The 18,491-nt window shown below is 39.8% G+C and overlaps 2 pseudogenes; one reads left to right on the top strand and one right to left on the bottom strand.

Annotated features, from left to right (window-relative positions):
* Positions 1-2,031: 2,031 nt before the first annotated feature.
* On the bottom strand, positions 2,032-3,009 carry LOC114491337 (annotated as a pseudogene).
* Positions 3,010-16,476: 13,467 nt separating this feature from the next.
* On the top strand, positions 16,477-17,860 carry LOC114493366 (annotated as a pseudogene).
* Positions 17,861-18,491: the final 631 nt, after the last annotated feature.

The following is an 18,491-nucleotide window of genomic DNA, read 5'->3' as shown; positions in this document are numbered from 1 at the left end:
ATGAGACTCTAAACCACATGAAGGAGGAACTATATGTATGTTTTATTTACATCTATAAACCTAGTAGTTAGCACATATTAGATGATCAGTGAATATTTGTCAAATGAATGAATAATAAGACATCCCTACTTCATTACCCTGATAGCAGACTTTTCGTGGACACTTGAGGATATCAATAATTTCAGTGGTTCAAAGTGTTTTTTTCTAAGCCACTAAAGTCATATGCAAACTCACTTTGTCTGATTTACTGGTGTTTCCTATGCTGTTTAGGGAAGCTTCTGAATGACTGATGTAGGCAAATGGTGTCTAGAAATCTGAAGGTTTCTTTAGACTTTAATTATTGCCCTAAGACAAAAGCAGGGAGAGGCAGCACAGTATAATGCAAGTAGCATGAGTTTGTGATGATACACTTAGGCTAACATCCTGCTTCCATGATGACCTACCTGGTGACCTTGAACATGCTATTAGCTTTCTCTGAGCTGTGATTTCTTCATGTGTAAATAAGTGTAATACCTACCTCACCGGGTAGTTATTAGAATGAAGTAAATGCAGAGTGCCTAGAAAAATTTCCAGTATATGCAAGATATTAAAAATCATAGTTTTGATATGATTATCAAATATTGGGCCAGGAGATAATGTTATAATGACTTTCATACACAGTCATGTGTCATTTAACAATGGGGATACATTCTGAAAATTCATTGTTAGGTGATTTCACCATGCAAACATCACAGAGTGCACTTACACAAACATGGATGGTGTAGCCTCCTTACACATCTTGGTTCTGTGGTACAGCCTATTGCTCCCAGGCTACAAACCTGTACAGCAGGTTACAGTACTGACTACTATAAACACTGTGGTATTTTTGTATCTAAACATGGAAAAGGGTACAGTAAAATATGGTTAAAAGATGAAAGAATGGTATATCTGTATCAGCCAGAGCTTGCAGGACTAGAAGTTGTTCTGTGTGAGTCAATAGGTGAGTGGTGTGTGAGGGTGAAGGACATTACTGCACTTCTGTGGATTTTATAACACTGTCGCATAAGTCTCCACTGCTTCCTTCTCAAAGGGTCTGAAATTGAACATTAAAGCTGTGCATTCTGCTCCATGAACAGGGATGTGGGCCAGATTGTAAATACTGAGAAGAAACTGTCTGGATAAAGCATAGATCACCATAACAACAGTCTCTTTCAGGAGAGAGTGAAAGGTGGCCTGGAGATCACTACGACTAAGAAATCAGATGGAGAGATGAAGGAGCACAGGAACTGTGTGGCAGTGTGATTTTGACTATTACAGGTTGGTGGAGGGTCATGTTAAGGAACTTTGTGGTATTCATAAAAAAAGAGGGTGTTTAACATGGAGAGGCTGTAGAACTGAGGATTCAGTAATTTGACTCTGGAAATTTGCTTTTTGTTACTTTGACCCTATCTGGCACAAAAGGCTTTTTTCTGACATTGACTGATGAAAGAAATAAAATTAGGAGATTCTTTACATGATTACAACCTAAAAATATTTCTGAAGTCTGGGACAGGCTGGCTGCACACTACCACAGAAGCTTTAACTAAAGTGGCAGTGATACTTGACACTTGTTAAGCTATCTCCCATGGACCTGTGTCTTGTATAGCACCTGAGGTCCTCAATGAAGACTCCACAGCAATGTGCTCTGAAGACCATCAAGCTGACTCTGGGGGACTATAGTGGCCTCTGAATGTTTAGTGCCGGGGGACAGCCCCTCTGTGCTGAACCAGGCCAGTGGCTGACTGATTGGGATATAATCTGTGCTTTCAAAAGTAAGGTGCTGTGAGTGAGGGAATCTATTATTGAACCCCACAGTATTGCTTCCATCAGAGAAAAAAAATCTTCCTGAACCATACACCTTCCATTTCTTAGAAGAGATTATAATCTTATGGAACCACTATTGTGTAGGCAGTCTGTCATTAATCCAAGGGTTGCTATGTGGCACATGACTGGTCAATATGGTAAGTACCTTATCTTTAGTAAGGCATTTCTTTATCTGAAACACAAAGCATACTATGGACATAGACATTTTAATTTGTTTCTTTCCTCTCCTTCCTACACATTAACTTGTTCAAAGCATTCTTCATGTCTGTATTCCTTAGGGTATAGATGATGGGGTTAAGCAGGGGGGTGACAGCAGTGAAAAACATAGAGAACACCTTGTCCTCCCGGAGGCTGATGGATGGACGAGAATAAATGAAGATGCAATGTCCCAGGAACAGTGTGACTACGGTGAGGTGGGCCACACAGGTAGATAGCGCTTTCCACCTGCCCTTGTGGACCTGCTGCCTCAGACTCACCAGGATGACAGTGTAGGACACCACAAGAACCACAAAACAGACCACAGAAATAAGCCCGCTGTTGGAGATGATGAGAATCCCAATGATGTGTGTATCAGTGCAGGCCAATTTGACCACCTGAGGTACATCACAGAAGAAGTTGTCAATCTCATCAGGACCACAGTAGGGCAGCCTGATGGTGAGGGAGGTCAGGGCGATGGAGTGAATGGTCCCCCCCATCCAGATGGTCATAGCCAGTAGCACACATACTTTCCAGTTTATCACTGTCATGTACTTTAGGGGTTTGCAGATGGCCACATAGCGATCATAGGCCATGACAGTGAGGAGAAAGATCTCTGTGCAGGCAAATAGGTGTAGGAAGAACATTTGAGTACACAGGCATCAAAGGAAATGAGCTTCTCCTCTGACCAGGTATCTATCAGCATCTTGGGGACAGTGACTGTGGAGTGGCAGATATCAATAAAGGACAGGTTGCTGAGGAAGAAATACATGGGGGTATGGAGCCGGCGGTCATAGGTAATAGTTATGACAATGAGGATGTTCCCAGTCAGTGTCAGGACATAGAGAATGAGGACCATGACGAACACGGCCACCTGTACTTTCTGATTTACAGATAAACCTTGAAGCTTAAAATATGTCACTAAAGTACTTTGATTGAGCAGGCCAGCCTCTTGCATTTTCTTTGTTGGATACTCCTGTCAAGAATTAGAAAAAACAAAACAGATCTGAATCAATTATTTGGTCACTTAATTTCTTCTATGCCCATGACTTTCCTCTGCATCTAGAATTTATGGTAAAATATTTTATTTTAAAACCCCATTCAGCATCTTAAATCATGCTGGACATATAGTAAGTGCTAAGTGTACACTTTTTTTGAAAACTGAGTAGAGAATCTTGATTTACAAAGAGATGTAAAACAACATTGGATAGGAAGAGGCATAACAAGTTATTTCTCCTTTATTGTGGTAAGATATCAATGCTTGAATTTAAGTTATAGATTTTTACAGGAATGAAATTAAAATTCTCTTTACTCCAAGTAAGTAATTTGTCCAAGGTCACATCAATACTCGCCTTGAGCACAATTTTCTTTACAGTCCTGTGACTGCCTTTTCTACTAACCCAAATTACTTTCTACACTTTTGGCTCTGTGATGATGCCCTGAGACAGTAATTTTAGTGATCTAGTTTTCAGAAGACAGAAGCTTTTCACCAAGCTACTGGCCAACTGGCAATGTGGCTGGGCATTTTTAAAACAATTCTTTAGAGGAACTTAGATAAAAACCCAAAACCTTGAAAAGTCTGGAGAGGGTGAGGAAGGCTTGCTTTTCCTCCACCCTCCAGATGATGACTGACTTGCTCTTTCTCTAGCTGGGGGTCAATGTTCAGGTCTAATAGCATCACTGTCTTGAGTATATTATTCTGAGATCTTCTAAAAATCTACAAGTAAATTTACTGGCCACAAGTAAAACAAAAATAGTTGTTTTATTTTCTTTTACATTAGTCCACCTTTGACTCAAGTCTCATTATATTTAATAAGAAATATATATGTATATATATTATAGATCACAACATCTTAGCCCTTACATGGACTTGACAGTTTTCCTATTCTATTCTTTTTTAACTTGACAAATAGAGAAAATGAGGCACAGAGAGGTAAAGCAACTGGCTCAAGCTCACAGAAAACTGGAGTAATAACTGGGTCTGAAGCTCAGGTCTCCTAATTCCTAGTCCAGGCTTTCTCCACTCTACCAGCACTCTGACCTGCCTTTTGGTGGTGATGGGCATAATTGGGGTGTTAGGTAGAATGGGCCTGTGACCTCCCACTTTTTGTCCTGGGTGTTTTGCGCCAGCTTGGGTGGGCATCTGTGGGGAGCCTCTCTGTACCTTGCCTCCTCCATGCTGATGCCTTGATGCATGGTCTTTCAGGGGTGGCCCACTCAAGCAGGCTACCCCTCTTGGTTCCTTGTGCCCTGTCATCTGGTCCTCCCTTCTTCCCATCATTATCAAAACTCATATTTTATATCTTCTCTCAAGATAGAGATATCAACTCCACATTTCTTATGAAAAAGACAACACTTTTCTTTTCTGCTCCTAGTTCTCCCTTTCTTCTCAAATATTTCCTGAATCTCATCATGCTGAACAATGGCCTTGTTGTCCATATCAGAAGAAAAGACTAATGGTAGTATAATATCAGGGCACTAGAAAAGGACATCTGTGATAAAGAAGAAATTGGGGGGAAAGGAGACCTCTTTCAGTGAAATTAAACTCATGGTATCCAGTGTTTAGATTCATATTTATAGTAATATGTAATGTAGCTATGGATTCATTTTACTATTTAAACATTTTTTTTAGTGTGTCCACTTAAATCTGTTGCTCCAGAGAACACTTTTAAATGTTTAATGATTTACATCTGTTACCTTTGTAATTTGTTAAGTTCTAATAAGAATGATTACAAAATTAAAAGCTGAAAAACTGACCAAGAATGGAGCCATGGACTTGTTTTAAATTCAGTATGAGAAATTCTAGTTGCACAGATAGGAAAAGGTTTAAAGAGTGAGAAGTAGGTCTGAGATGAAGATTTTTGTTCTAATAATTTTTTTTCTATTTCTGTGGAGCCATGGGAAAATGCTTTGAAAAATGGAGATGTGTCCAACTGCAATGGAAATTTGGTGTTAGTTTATATCAACAATATGGTGCATGAAAAGAAGACCTAGTGTCTATCTCATATTTGTCAGAAAATGGGGGGAAACAGGAGGAAAAACAGAATAAAACTAAAATGTCTTTGAAACTCACCCTGGGTTGTTCCTGATGCTTCAGCACCTGGGTTGTTCCTGATGCTTCAGCAGCTCCAAAGGATGGTGAACTGTCATCGTCTCGTAGTTTCAATTTCAACAGTATTATTTGCCAGTAGAAATAGCAGTTTATTTGAAGTTGGACAAATCAAATAACCCCACTTACCTTGATTTTTCTATGAAGAGGTTCAAAATCCTTGAGTTTCCTTTTGCTCTTGTTGACAATTTTTGTAATAAAACATAGTAGCTACATTTGGTGATATTTTACCAGAGGTATTTCAGGATTTCTGCAAAAATCACACATTTTACCTATATTATTGTCACAGTTTTTTTCAATATGTGGAGTATGTAACTCTGTGCTAAGCTTTTCTAGAATTGGTTTCCAGCCAATTGAAGATGTGGTATAGGAATGGTGTATTTTTTGTGCTTTGTTAGACTGCTGTGATGAGTAGAAAGGATCGAAAGCCACTACCAAACACTTTTGCAGGCCATGCTAGTTTACCGGGACACTTCAAATGCCAACTTGACCAAATTGTTTAGGATCTATGCCGCTGCAGCACTGGTGTTTTCCTACAGAATTATATAGGCTTTATGTCCTTGGGAATTTTCAAGCAATGACATCAGCTTGCCTGAGTAACTAGTTAGAAAAAATAAATTCTATAGGGACTGCAGTTATAGACTTTGCAAATATCACTAAGGCAATGTAATGAAAAAGTGAGACTTTGACATCTAAATCTTTAGGATGTGTTTACATGTGATTAAATAAGCTACAATTTAGTGATTGTTAACTATGAATTAAGTATTAGGTAAAGGGCTTTCATGTTTTCTTATTTAAATTCATATGAAAACACAGAGATGAGGGAAGGGTAATGGAGTTAAGACTTTAATCGTTTTTTTGCCAGAGAGGACAAATGTTTGGACTCTCGAGTTAGAGTGTGTAAGTGGGAATTTCAGTGCCCTAGATGTATAAATTTTAGCAATTTATTTATCCTCTTTGGGTCACAGTTTTCTTATCCATAAAACATGAATAAAACTGGTAAATAATTTTAGAACTCTTTGCAAAGCATGTGACACTTAGTAAATGTGTTATGATATTAATTTAATTTTGTAATATGCAGTTCAAACAAGCAAACAAACAACCGAACTAGCCACCACCAACTACCAGCTGAGTTTTTTGGCATCACTTATTCATTATTTTGGATAACCATGAAAATTTAGAACTTCATGTGTGAATTCCCCTTGTACTTTCTCTGTTTAGATATATGAGTTTGGTGGTTTAAGTTGGTAAGAAGACTCAAAGAAGAGAGATGGAGATTATACTTTGAGTTCGAATTACAAGATTGAATATTTCTGTGGAATGATTAGGATATTCTAAACAGAGGGTTTAGAGCTAGAAGCAAGTCTCATAGCTGATTCTTTTCCATGCAACAGTGTGTAGAAGAGAAGATGGTAATAGAGGAAAAGTATCAGAAGTTGACAAAAGTTCTTAATCCCAAGGACCTGTGCTTTAGGTTCCTTTTCCCTCAGTTTTCTTTTTGGGTTTATTATCATTGATCAGAGGCCAGCATTCTAAAAATATATTTTATGGATAATGATATAACTGTGGTCCCATTTTCCCTCCTTAATTCCCCTCTGACCTGCATGCCCCTTCCCACCATCATTCCCCCTGCCCTTAGTTCATGTCCATGGGTCATGCAAATAAGTTCTTTGGCTTCTCCATTTCTCATACTATTCTTAACTTCCCCATCTGGTTTGTACCTACCATTTATGCTTCTTATTCCCTGTACTTCCCCCCCCATTCTCCCCTTTCCCCATCCCTGCTGATAACCCTCCTTGTGATCTACATTTCTCTGATTCTGTTTCTTTTCTAGTTGTTTGTTTTAGTTTTAGTTTTTTTAGATTCAGTCATTGATAGTTGTGAGTTTGTTGTCATTTTACATTTTAGATCCTCTTCTTTTTCTTAGATAAGTGCCTTTAACATTTCATATAGTAAGGGCTTGGTGATGATGAACTCCTTTAAGTTGACCTTATCTGGGAAGCACTTTATCTGCTGTTCCATTCTAAGTGATAGTTTTCTGGACAGAGTAATCTTGGGTGTAGGTCCTTGTCTTCCATGACTTTGGATACTTCTTTCCTGTAAAGTTTCTTTTGAGAAATCAGCTGATAGTCTCATGGCACTCCTTTGTAGGTAACTGTCTCTCCTTTTCTCTTACTGCTTTTAAGATTCTCTCCTTTGAGCTCGGGCTGCGAACCAAAGTGTTGCAGGTTCGATTCCCAGCCAGGACACATGCCTGGGTTGCAGGCCATGGCTCCCAGCAACTGCACATTGATGTTTCTCTCTCTCTCTCTTTCTCCCTCCATTCCCTCTCTAAAAAAAATATTAAAACAAAAGATTCTCTCCTTATCTTTAATCTTGGCTAATATAGTTATGATATGTCTTGGTGTGTTCTTCCTTGGGTCCAACTTCTTTTTATTCAAATATATTTAAAAAAATTATTTATTTCTTTTTAGAGAGGGGGAAGGGAAGGAGAAAGAGAGGGAGAAATACATCAGTGTCTGGTTGCCTCTCATGTGGCCCCTACTGGGGACCTGGCCTGCAACCCAGGCATGTGCCATGACTGGGAATCAAATTCGTGACCCTTTGGTTTGCAACCCATGCTCAGTCCACTGAGCTATACCAGGCAGTGCTAAACATTTTTATTGATTATGCTATTACAGTTGTCCCCTCCCCCCCCTTTATTTCCTTCTGCCCTGCATACCCCCTCCCAACTGCATTCCCCACCTTTAGTTCATGTCCATGGGTCATAAGATAAATTCTTTGTCTTTTACATTTCCTATACTATTCTTAACCTCCCCCTGTCTATGTTCTAGCTACCATTTATGCTACTTATTCTCTGTACCTTTTCTCCCTGTCTCCCTCTCCCACTCCCCCACTGATAACCTTCTATGTGATCTTCATTTCTGTGATTCTGTTCTTGTTCTAGCTGTTTGCTTAGTTTGCTTTTGCTTTTGTTTTTAGGTTTGGTTGTTAATAGCTGTGAATTTGTTGTCATTTTAGTGTTCATATTTTTATCTTCTTTTTCTCAGATATGTCCCTGTAACATTTCAGACAATAAGGGCTGGGTGATGATGAACTCCTTTAACTTGACCTTATCTAGGAAGCACTTTATCTACCCTTCCATTCTAAATGAAACCTTTGTTGGATAGAGTAATCTTGGATGTAGGTCCCTGCCTTTCACAACTTTGAATACTTCTTTCCAGCCCCTTCTTGCCTGTAAGGTCTCTTTTGAGAAATCAGCTGATAGTATAATGGGAATTCCTTTGTAGGTAAGTGTCTCCTTTTCTCTTACTGCTTTTAAGGTTCTCTCCTTATCTTTAATCTTCGATAATGAAATTATTATGTACCTTGTTGTGTTCCTCCTTGGGTCCAACTTCTTTGGGACTCTCTGAGCTTCCTGGACTTCCTGGAAGTCTATTTCCTTTGCCAGATTGGGAAAGTTCTTTTTCATTATGTTTTCAAATAAGTTTTCAATTTCTTGCTCTTCCTCTTCCCCTTCTTGCACTCCTATGATTCAGATGTTGGAACATTTTGAGTTGTCCTGGAGGTTCCTAAGCCTCTCCTCACTTTTTTGAACTCTTGTTTTTTTTTTTTTCATTCAGTTCTGGTTGAATGTTTATTTCTTCCTTCTGGTCAAAACCATTGATTTGAGTCCTGGTTTCTTTCTTGTCACTGTTGGTTCCCTGTGCATTTTCCTTTATTTCACTTGTCATATCCTTCACTTTTTCCTCCATTTTGCTACCATACTCAACCATTTCTGTGAGCATCCTGATTATGAATGCTTTGAACTGTGCATCTTATAGGTTGGCTGTCTCTTCAATGCTTAGTTGTATTTTTTTTCTGAAGCTTTGATCTGCTCTTTCATGTGTTCCTTCATATATTTTTTCTCTTGGCAGACTCTTTATGTAGCAAGGGTTGCAGCCTTAGGTATTAGCCAGGGCACAGCACCCACATCGCTGCATTTGGTTCTGTATGTGGGGGAGGTGTCTGAGAGGAAACAATGCCACTTGCTCAGCTATCTGCTTGCTTTTAGTCACTTTCCCCACTTCTCATGAGCAAATTGGGACCTTCTGGTGCAGATTCCTGGGTGTGTGGGTTTGATTCTATGACCCTGTGGCTCTTTCCAACAAACTCTTCTGTAAGGCTGGACTTTCTCCTGCTGCCTCAACTCCCACAGTTTTTTTTTCAGCTTGAGGTTTTGAGGCTTTATTTCCCTGCACTGGAATCCTGGGTTGTGTGGTTTGTTTCACTCTGCAGTTGTTTCTCCTCGTTTATCTGTATGCAAGTGTGGGACCACCCATTCCTCCAGCCTCCACCTTGCCACCCAGTCCTTCAGTGCCACTTGCCACAAGTCCTCTCTGCCTTAGCTGCCCATCTTTACCCTTTCTATGAGTCTGGATGAGTGTTTCTTCTTTAACTCCTTGGTTGTTAGACTTCCACACAGTTCGATTTTCTGACAGTTCTGATTTTTAAAAAAATTTTCAATTTATTGTCTTTCTTTTATTTTTTTGAGGAGGCAAAGTATATCTACCTATGCCTCTATCTTGACCAGACGTCTGTATGATCTTTTTGATGCATTGCTGTATTCTGTTCTTAACATTTTATTGAGGAGTTTATCATCTGTGTTCATCAGATATATTGGCCTATAATTTTTTCTTTGTAATGTCTTTATCTTGTTTTGGAATTAAGATATTGATGGCTTTTTAAAATGAGCTGAGGAGGCTTCCCTCCTTTTGAATTTTATGAAACAGTTTGACAAGGAGAGGTATTATTTCTTGCTAAAATTGACCTTTGAAGCCATCCAGTCCAGGTCTTTTATAAGTTGGGATTTTTTTTGATTAGTACTTCAATTTCATTGGATGTCTTCAGTGTATTCACATGCTCTGATTCTTTCTGGTTTAGTTTTGGGAGGTGGTACATGTCTAGGAATTTAAGCATTTAATCCAGGTTGTCCAATTTTTTGGCACACAGATGTTCATAATATTTTCTTCCAATCCTTTATATTTCTTTGGTTTTAGCTGTATTTTTCCTATTTAATTTCTGATTTTAATTATTTGGATTCTTTCTCTTTTTTTTTCTTGATGACTTTGGTTAAAGTTTTACGAATCTTATTTACCTTTTCAAAGAACTAGCTTTTGGATTCATTGATATTTTGTATCATTTCTAAAGACTATTTCATTTATTTCTTCTCTGAATGTATTGTCTTTATACTTTTTGACCGCAACTTCATATAGGCAATTCTACATTTTCCATACTCAATTTACTTTCTTCTTTTCCATAGTGATTATTTTACACTGTCTTTACTCAAATCCTTAGTAACTCTTGCTTTTTTGTTGCAGCTAAAGACTTGTTAAATCATCCACAGATTTGCATTTAAACCTGTAAACTCTGTCCATTCTTATAATGGACATCCTCCTATATCTAAGGCCAGTTCTTCCATTTGTACTTTGAATGCCATCCTTTGCTTGTTTTGAGGTGTCATCCTTTCTTGTCTGTCAAGGATTTTGCTTCTGCTATTGTCTGCCATCTGCATCATCAGTTTTCTGCCAGTGTTGAATAATTACTTGCAGCACCACAAACATGCAGTAATAACTCCAGTACTGAAAAACCCTCCTTTGACTCCACATTTCTCTCCAACCAGCACATAACTTAATTTCTTTGTTCTTCCTTAGAACAAAATTGTTCAGAAGAATAGCCTGTACTCCATGTCCTTTCTCCATACCTTTCCTTATGTATTTCTCCCATCTCACTGTTCCTGAGTTATTTCCTTTTATAATAAACCAGTAATCTAGTAAGTAAAATATTTATTGAGTTTTGTGAGCTGCTCTAGCAAATTAATCAAGGCCAAGTTGTGTTTGTGTGGTGGAGGGCAGTCATGAGAACCTCTGAGTTATAACCAGTTAGTCAGAAGTACAGGTAAAAGCCAGGACTTGAAACTGGCATCTGAAGTGCAAGGAAGGTGTTGGTGGAAGTTCTAATCTATAGCTGGTGGGTCAGAAGAACAGATGATAATCTGGGCTTGGTCTTGTGACTGGTATGTGAAGTCGTAAAGATGGTGAGGGGGGACAGCCTTGTAGAACTGAACCCTTAACCTATGGAATCTGACAGTATCTCCAGATAAATAGTGTCAGAATTGAGCTGAATCATAGGATACCCGGCTGGTCCTGATGATTGTTTGTTAGTGTGGAGGAACTCCCCCATCCCCTCACTGAAATTGATTATCAGAACACCTATATAAGACCTTTATTACTGATAAGGAAGGTAGAAATTAGTTACCTGAGAGGCAAGAGTAGGAGGGAGAATCTATATTCTTTTATGCTTTTGGAGTTTTGAACTACATGAAGATTACCAACATTTTTAAAGTGTGGATTTTATTTTATGTTTCTCAACACCTTGCTCTTGCTTGTAGGTGAAAATAAAGTTGGTGTTAAATGAATGGGTACTTTAAAGGAAACAGAAAAACAAAAATAGCAGATTGCACATAAAAAAGGAAGGTCTGAATAGTGATACGATTTTTTAAAAGATTAGATAGAATTTTATATTTCTCTCACATAAAATACATCTAGGGGTAGCCATTCAAGGAGTGGTATGATGATTATAATATGAGGGACCTACCCACAGTCCTTCTACATCTCTAATACACTGTATGTAGTTGTAGACCTTGTCCATGTTGCCCAAGATGGCTGTTAGGGCTTCAGCTATCACATCCACACTGATGCTGATTTAAAACACTTGATGTTTAATATTATGATATAGATAATGGAAGAAGTTATATTTTTGTATTCCTTTTGTTTCGACTTTAGTTTGTGCATGTTTGAATCTTAGTGACTATTATTATTTGAAAGTTTAATATGTAATTGGAATTTGCCTGATATTCTGTAGCATAATAAGATTGAATATAAGCATCATGTTAGATGTTATGAAAAAACAACTTCATATACGTTGAAGGGTCACAGCATGTTATTGCCTTATCTACATTTAAGAGGCTAAATCAATTATCTTACTCACTGTGATAAAAAGGAGAATTTATTCTTCAGAGACTAAAAATTTCAGGTTAATTATATATAGGCTAACCCTCCTATTCATTGGTGTAGCTTTTCTATCTCCTCTTTCTTTATTCTCTCTCTCATTTTCTCTCTTGCTCACCATGTAGAGCACATAACACAGCCAATATTACTGTAAAAATCCACCAGATTAAATCTGGCTTTTGTTTCCTGTAAAATGTTGTTGGAGAGGGATGAGGAAGAAAAGGAATGTATTATTCTTCCAACTTTTAACAGCATCCTCTGATTAAATTGTGACTGGTTCCAGGGATCTGTTTTAAGCTTTCAAAAAAATGGGCTTCAGAAGTGATGCAAGCATATTTACACATATCTCTATTTTCTTCCTTCTTGTCACAGCAATAAAATAGAAAGAGTAACCTCATGATACAAAGCCATGACCAATTTCAAAATTACAGATTGACTACATCCTTGAAGAGACCTCAATGTTAGCTCTGCAGGAACTTGTTCAATTTTGAATTGTTCTCCCCTACTGATGGATAGAGTGAACCAATGAGCCTGGGGAGGGAATCATTTCTCTCCTCTCATCTCTTCTAGGAGGGGCAGAATAGAGCCAGAGTAGCACATATTTCCATGCTGTAACAGATAGTATGGGAAGTGCTCAGAGACCAATGTGCACCCAAACCCTTTGCTTCAGAGTACACAGCAAAATAAAGTGCCATCAGCAAAGCAGGTCTTATATGTAAGAGAAATTTGACATGGTTTTAAATTAAATTTATGATCAACTTCTAGTCAAGATGGTGGTGTAGGTAAAAACAGCTCACCTCCTCACACAACTACATCAAAACTACAACTAAACTATAGAACAACCATCATTCAGAACCATCAAAAAATCAAGCTGAATGGAAATCCTACAACTATGGGATTAATGAATAATCTACATTGTAACTGGTTGGAGGGGCGGAAACAGGGGGTGGCCTGGTCCCACAAAGACATATGGCAGATAAAAATTATTAGGGATGCTACAGGACAAGGGGACAAAGGGGGTACACCGATATACTATTACCCAAAGGACCTGCCAGGTTCATTTTGTCCACCACTTCATAGGAAAGACATCTCTCGATGTCAGAGACTTGTGAAAAGGAAAGGAAATGTTTATTTAATGCTATACAGACTTAAAGTAGTAACCTCATGTCTTTATTAAAATATCAAAATCCTTTAGGATACCCACAGATGCTACAGTGCTTCCTTCTCCCCCTGCCCTAATTTGGGGTACTGTAAATCTGGAAAAGAAGCAAACATGCATGCTTCAGGCCACTGGCACCATCAGCAGTGTCAACATCCAGGCAGGATCTCTAATTAATCGTAAGCCATGTGGCACCTTTTCATGGCCTACTGGCAAGAGTTCTTTCATGCCTGCCCCCCCCCACCCCCCAGAAAAAAAAGTTCTTTCACCCTTATTCCAGGCAAAGTCTCTCCTGCTTCCCAAGTTACACAATCAAAGGGAGCAACCCAAAGCTGTGTGGTCCTCTTTTACCAAAGCTGTAGGGGTCTGCACTCTGGCTAAAACCACATGGTTCTTCTTGGCAAAGCAGCAGGGAGGTGGGTGGTTCACCACTCTGCCAAAGCCAAGTGGTGGTTCTCTGCTAAAGCCACATAGTGATTCCCCACACGTGGTAGTGGGAGTCCCCACTCTGGCCAAAAGTGTGTGCCTGTCTTCTCTATTGCCACAGCTGCATGCACTCTCTGCACTGCAACAGTGCGTGGTCCTCTCTGCACTGGCTGTGGTCCTCTCTCCTTGATGCCTGTGGTCCTCTCTCCTTAATGGCTATGGTCCTGTCTCCAATGGCTGCCGCATCGGGGTTTAAATCTCTGCACCAATCCTTCTTTGCAGCCCCATTTTTGACTCTTCCCACAATCAGCTGCACTTGCCAGCATTCTTGTATCCTTCCAGCTTTACTGGGCTGCCAAAGTGAGTCTGGGCAGGTGTGGCCCCATGTCATGGAGCCAATCTTTTCCAAGTTCTCATGCAGGCACTGTAACTCAGGGGATCTTCCCCCCAGTTACTTCATGGGTGTAAGTGACTCCCTTCTCCCTGGCTCAAAGCATGGCCACAGTTGTTTAGCGTATCTATGAAACCAGTTAAAAGTTATAGATATGTTAAATGACCATGCCAGAGGTTAGCTGCAAAGCTGTTGCTATACAAAACAGCTCTCAATGGCCCTGCTCCATGTGTCCCTTCCCCGAACTCATACCTGTAGGGGGAAGGGGCCAGAACATCCTAATATTTCCTGGATACCTTGGGTTCTGGACCCCATTCCACATCCCTGTTTGGGGCTCCCCTCCTGGCTATACCCTGTTACAGGGATATCTCAGGAGTGAAGGGTCCTAGTCCCACAATAGGCCCCTAAGACCAGGGTTCCAGTGCCAGGAAGGTAAGTCTCTGTAACTTGTGACTCTGAGACACAGTGGGTATTCAGGCTTTGGAAAAACAGAAATTTCTGGTATTCAAGGAAGTTCCTCATAAAGGGTCATTCACAGACTTCCTGAGACTCATTCTCTCTGAGCTCCAGCTCAAGGGCAGCAGCTTGAAAGGCACCAGGGACACATGGGGAGGAACTGGTTTGTGTGGCATCAGGGTGAGAACTGGGGCAGGGGCAGATTTCTTCTAGACAGGTGCTGGCAGAAGCCAGTGTTTCTTTTCTGAGTCCTCCCCCAACAGAGCCACAGAGTTAGCAGGCAGGATCCATACCAGAGACTCTACAAACCTGGTTCACACTGTTTGCCTCACCCTTGTGACTCCCTGAGTCCCTACCCCACCCAAGTTGTTTCCAGGCTTTTCCACATGAATGGCTTGGCTTGGCTCATGCTTAAGATTTTCCTAAACTTTCTCCAACAAGTGGCATCTGGCTTCAATGAGTATAATACCTCTTGCTAAGTTGCCCCAGGCGGAGCACTAGCAGCAGCTGTCCTTGATTCACAGCTTGGCTTCATCTGGGTACCTCCAGCTTAGTAGAAGTAGCAGCAATTCACAGATTTCTGTGTAGCTTATGTTGTGTGACTCTGGACATAACACAGGCAGTGGCTGATATTGGACATGTGAAGAGTAATCAAGTTTCAACTACAACAGGAGGGTATACACAGGCCACACAGTGGGTGCACATCCAGTACCCAGCTTGAGTAATTGGGGAGGCTGTGCCACTGGGCCCTACAGGACACCTACTATATTAGGCCACTCTACCAAGCTTGGGAGATGTAGCAGCTCTACCTAACACATAGAAAAAAATACAGGGAAGCTGCCAAAATGAGAAGAAAAAGAAACATGGCCCAAATGAAAGAACAGAACTGCAGAAAAAAAACCGTAAGCAAAATATATACAAGCAAGCTACTAGATGCAGAGTTCAAAACTCTGGTTATAAGGATGCTCAGTGAACTTTGGGGAAGAATGGATGAACTCAGAAAGAATTTCAACAACATAAAAATGACATCGAAACCATAAAACAGAACCAGTTACAAATGAAGAATACACTAATTGAAATGAAGAACAATTTTTCGGGAATCAACAGTATGGAGAATGAAGCCAAGACCCAATTAGGGATATAAGGAAGCAAAAAGATCAATCAGAAAAGCAAGAAGGAAAAAGGAATTTAAAAAATGAAGATAGCATAAGGATCCTCTGGGACAACTTCGAACATACCAACATTCACATCACAGGGGTGTTGGAAGGAGAAGAGAGAGAGCAAGAAATTGAAAACATATTTGAAAAAATAATGAAAGAAAACATCCCTAACATGGTCAAAGAAATAGACTTACAAATCCAGGAAGTACAGAGAGTCACAAACAAGATGAACTCAAAGAAGTCCACCCGTTGACACATCATAATTTAAATGCTAAAAGTAAAACACAAAGAGAGAATTTTAAAAGCAGCAAGAGAAATGCAGTTAGTTACTACAAGAAAGCCCCCATAAAGGTGTCAGCTGATTTCTCAAAAGAAACTTTTCAGCCTAGAAAAAACTGGCAAGAAATATTCAAAGATATGAAAACAGGGACCTACAACGAAGATTGCTGTACCCAGCAAAACTTTCATTTAGAATGGAAGAACATTCTAAGAACATGCCAGGCAAGAAATAACTAAAGGAGTACATCACCACCAAACCAGGTTTATATGAAATGTTAAAGTCTCTTCTTGAAGAATAAGAAGCAGAAGAAGAAGAAGAAGAGAAATATGAACAATAAAACAGCAACAAATACATATCTTTATACAGCTGAGTTCTCTTGCTCTGCTGTGCATGTTGAATTGACTGAAGCATGGTTATGGAGAAACCTAGAGCACTGCTGGTGGGGCAGGAACTCATGAGACAATATTACGTATTGCTGAACCAGGCCCCAGACATGTTACACAGAGTTTATGGCAAGAACTCTTCCTATGTCCATGGGGGATTGGATTAAAATGGAAATGAAGCAGATAAGGTGTTTAAACAGAAAGAAATCTATAGGAAAGTGATGTCACAGACCTTTACCAGTTGTCATACTAAGATTTTCCATGTTGATGCTTATATTACTCTGAATGCTGGTGTAGTGGTCCAGGTGATGGGGTTGCTGTCTGATAACAAGCAGGCTTTGAGAAGATTCATGCAGACATTTGTCCTTGCTCCTGGGAGCTTTGTTGCAAATAACTTCTACATTCACAATGATACCTTCAGATACCAAGATGAAGTCTTTGATGGCTTTGTCACTGAGCCTCAGGAGGAATCTGAGGAAGAAGAGGGACCTGAAGAAAGACAGCAGACACCTGAAGTGTTACCTGATGATTCTGGGACGTTTTATCATCAGACTGTCAGCAATGACTTGAAAGCACATTTAGAGGCACCTGTTGCTGAAGCAGAGCCTGATCCTATACTGGAAGCAGAGAAAGAACCTGTATCTGAAATCCAAGAGGCAAAGTGTGAGCCAGTATTGGAATAAATTGCTGTTGAGGATGCTCCTAAGAGTCCTTCTCCATCACCTATAGACATAGCTCAGATGGTGTAGGAAGTCTTGAGACATTTATCTGGATGTCTGTGAACAGTAAGAACTTTTCACCCAGTGGTGCTCTTCTAGTTACTGGGATACCACCTCATTGTTAAAGTATCAACTTCCCAGCCTTGCCCAGAGTCTAACCCTGAATCTGAGGTTCAACCCCAGAGGCTTCAGAGGGATCAAAGAGTGTGTGAACAATGAATAAATATTCCTCCCCAGAGGGGACTTCGACTAATCTGTGAGGCTGGTGAGTAAAATGATGTGAACCACCTGAAGAACTGTGACACCCTGACAGTCACCAACTCTTCACTGGCAATCACCTCATGAATTGGATAAATCAGAACTTAAAGATTTCTTTCAAAATTATGGGATGTGGTTAAACTGTGCATCAGCAGTGGTGGGAAATTATCCAATTTTGGTTTCATTGTGTTTGGTGATTCTGAGCCTGTTCAAAAGCTGTTAGCAGCAAGCACATGGTGTTCAGAGGGGAGGTCTGAGTGAATGTGGAAGAGAAGACTCCAGCTGCCTGGGAAGGGGCCAGTGAGATAACTGCCTGTGGGGCCCCAGAGGACCTCCAGGTGGCCTGGCTGGTGGAATGAGAGGCCCTGCCTATGGAGGTATGATGCTGAAACTGGGATTTGGGGTGGGAATGGGAATTGCTCCAGGGCAGTGAATTGTTCTCCACTGACCCCCATTGCAGCAGTACAAACTCCTGCTCTTGCAAATGGTGAACTTCTCTAACTACTGTTTGGTGTCTTGCAGTATGACCCTGGCTTAGAAACTGCTTAAGTTTGTACAATTTTCCTTTTTGTATTAATGGCGTGTGTTCCCTCCCTTCCCCTCTTCTCACCTTTCAGTCCTTTACTTCCAATTTTATGAAATAATATTTTAGAAGAGAGTATATTTGAAAAAAAGAGAAACAAGACTGAATACCCTTGCTTTACTTTGCAAGGACTGATTTTTAAAAAAATAGTCATTTCCCCAAAGTAATGTGTCTTGCTTATTACTGATATTTGGTGTGTTTTATTGGTTGGGATATTTCTTATTTTCTACATGTTTCAAAGCCTTTGAGAAATACGAGATATAATAAACATTTTGAAGACAGGAAAAACCCAAACTGTTTCTTCTTTGGAGAGTCATGACTACTTTCTGGTGTGGAGAAACTGCCTTTGGAGAAATGGACAGTTTTGATTCTCACTGGAATGGTTAAATACTGAATGAAAGGTGTTAGTGGAAGTTTTTTCTTTGATATATGATAACAAAACGATTCTAAAATCCACTGTTTTAACCTTGAAATTCAAATT

This window comes from Phyllostomus discolor, chromosome 1 (genome assembly GCF_004126475.2).
Source record: "Phyllostomus discolor isolate MPI-MPIP mPhyDis1 chromosome 1, mPhyDis1.pri.v3, whole genome shotgun sequence".
NCBI lineage: Eukaryota > Metazoa > Chordata > Mammalia > Chiroptera > Phyllostomidae > Phyllostomus > Phyllostomus discolor.
Note: the sequence above shows the minus strand (reverse complement) of the source record. Positions and strands in the feature narration are given on the sequence as shown.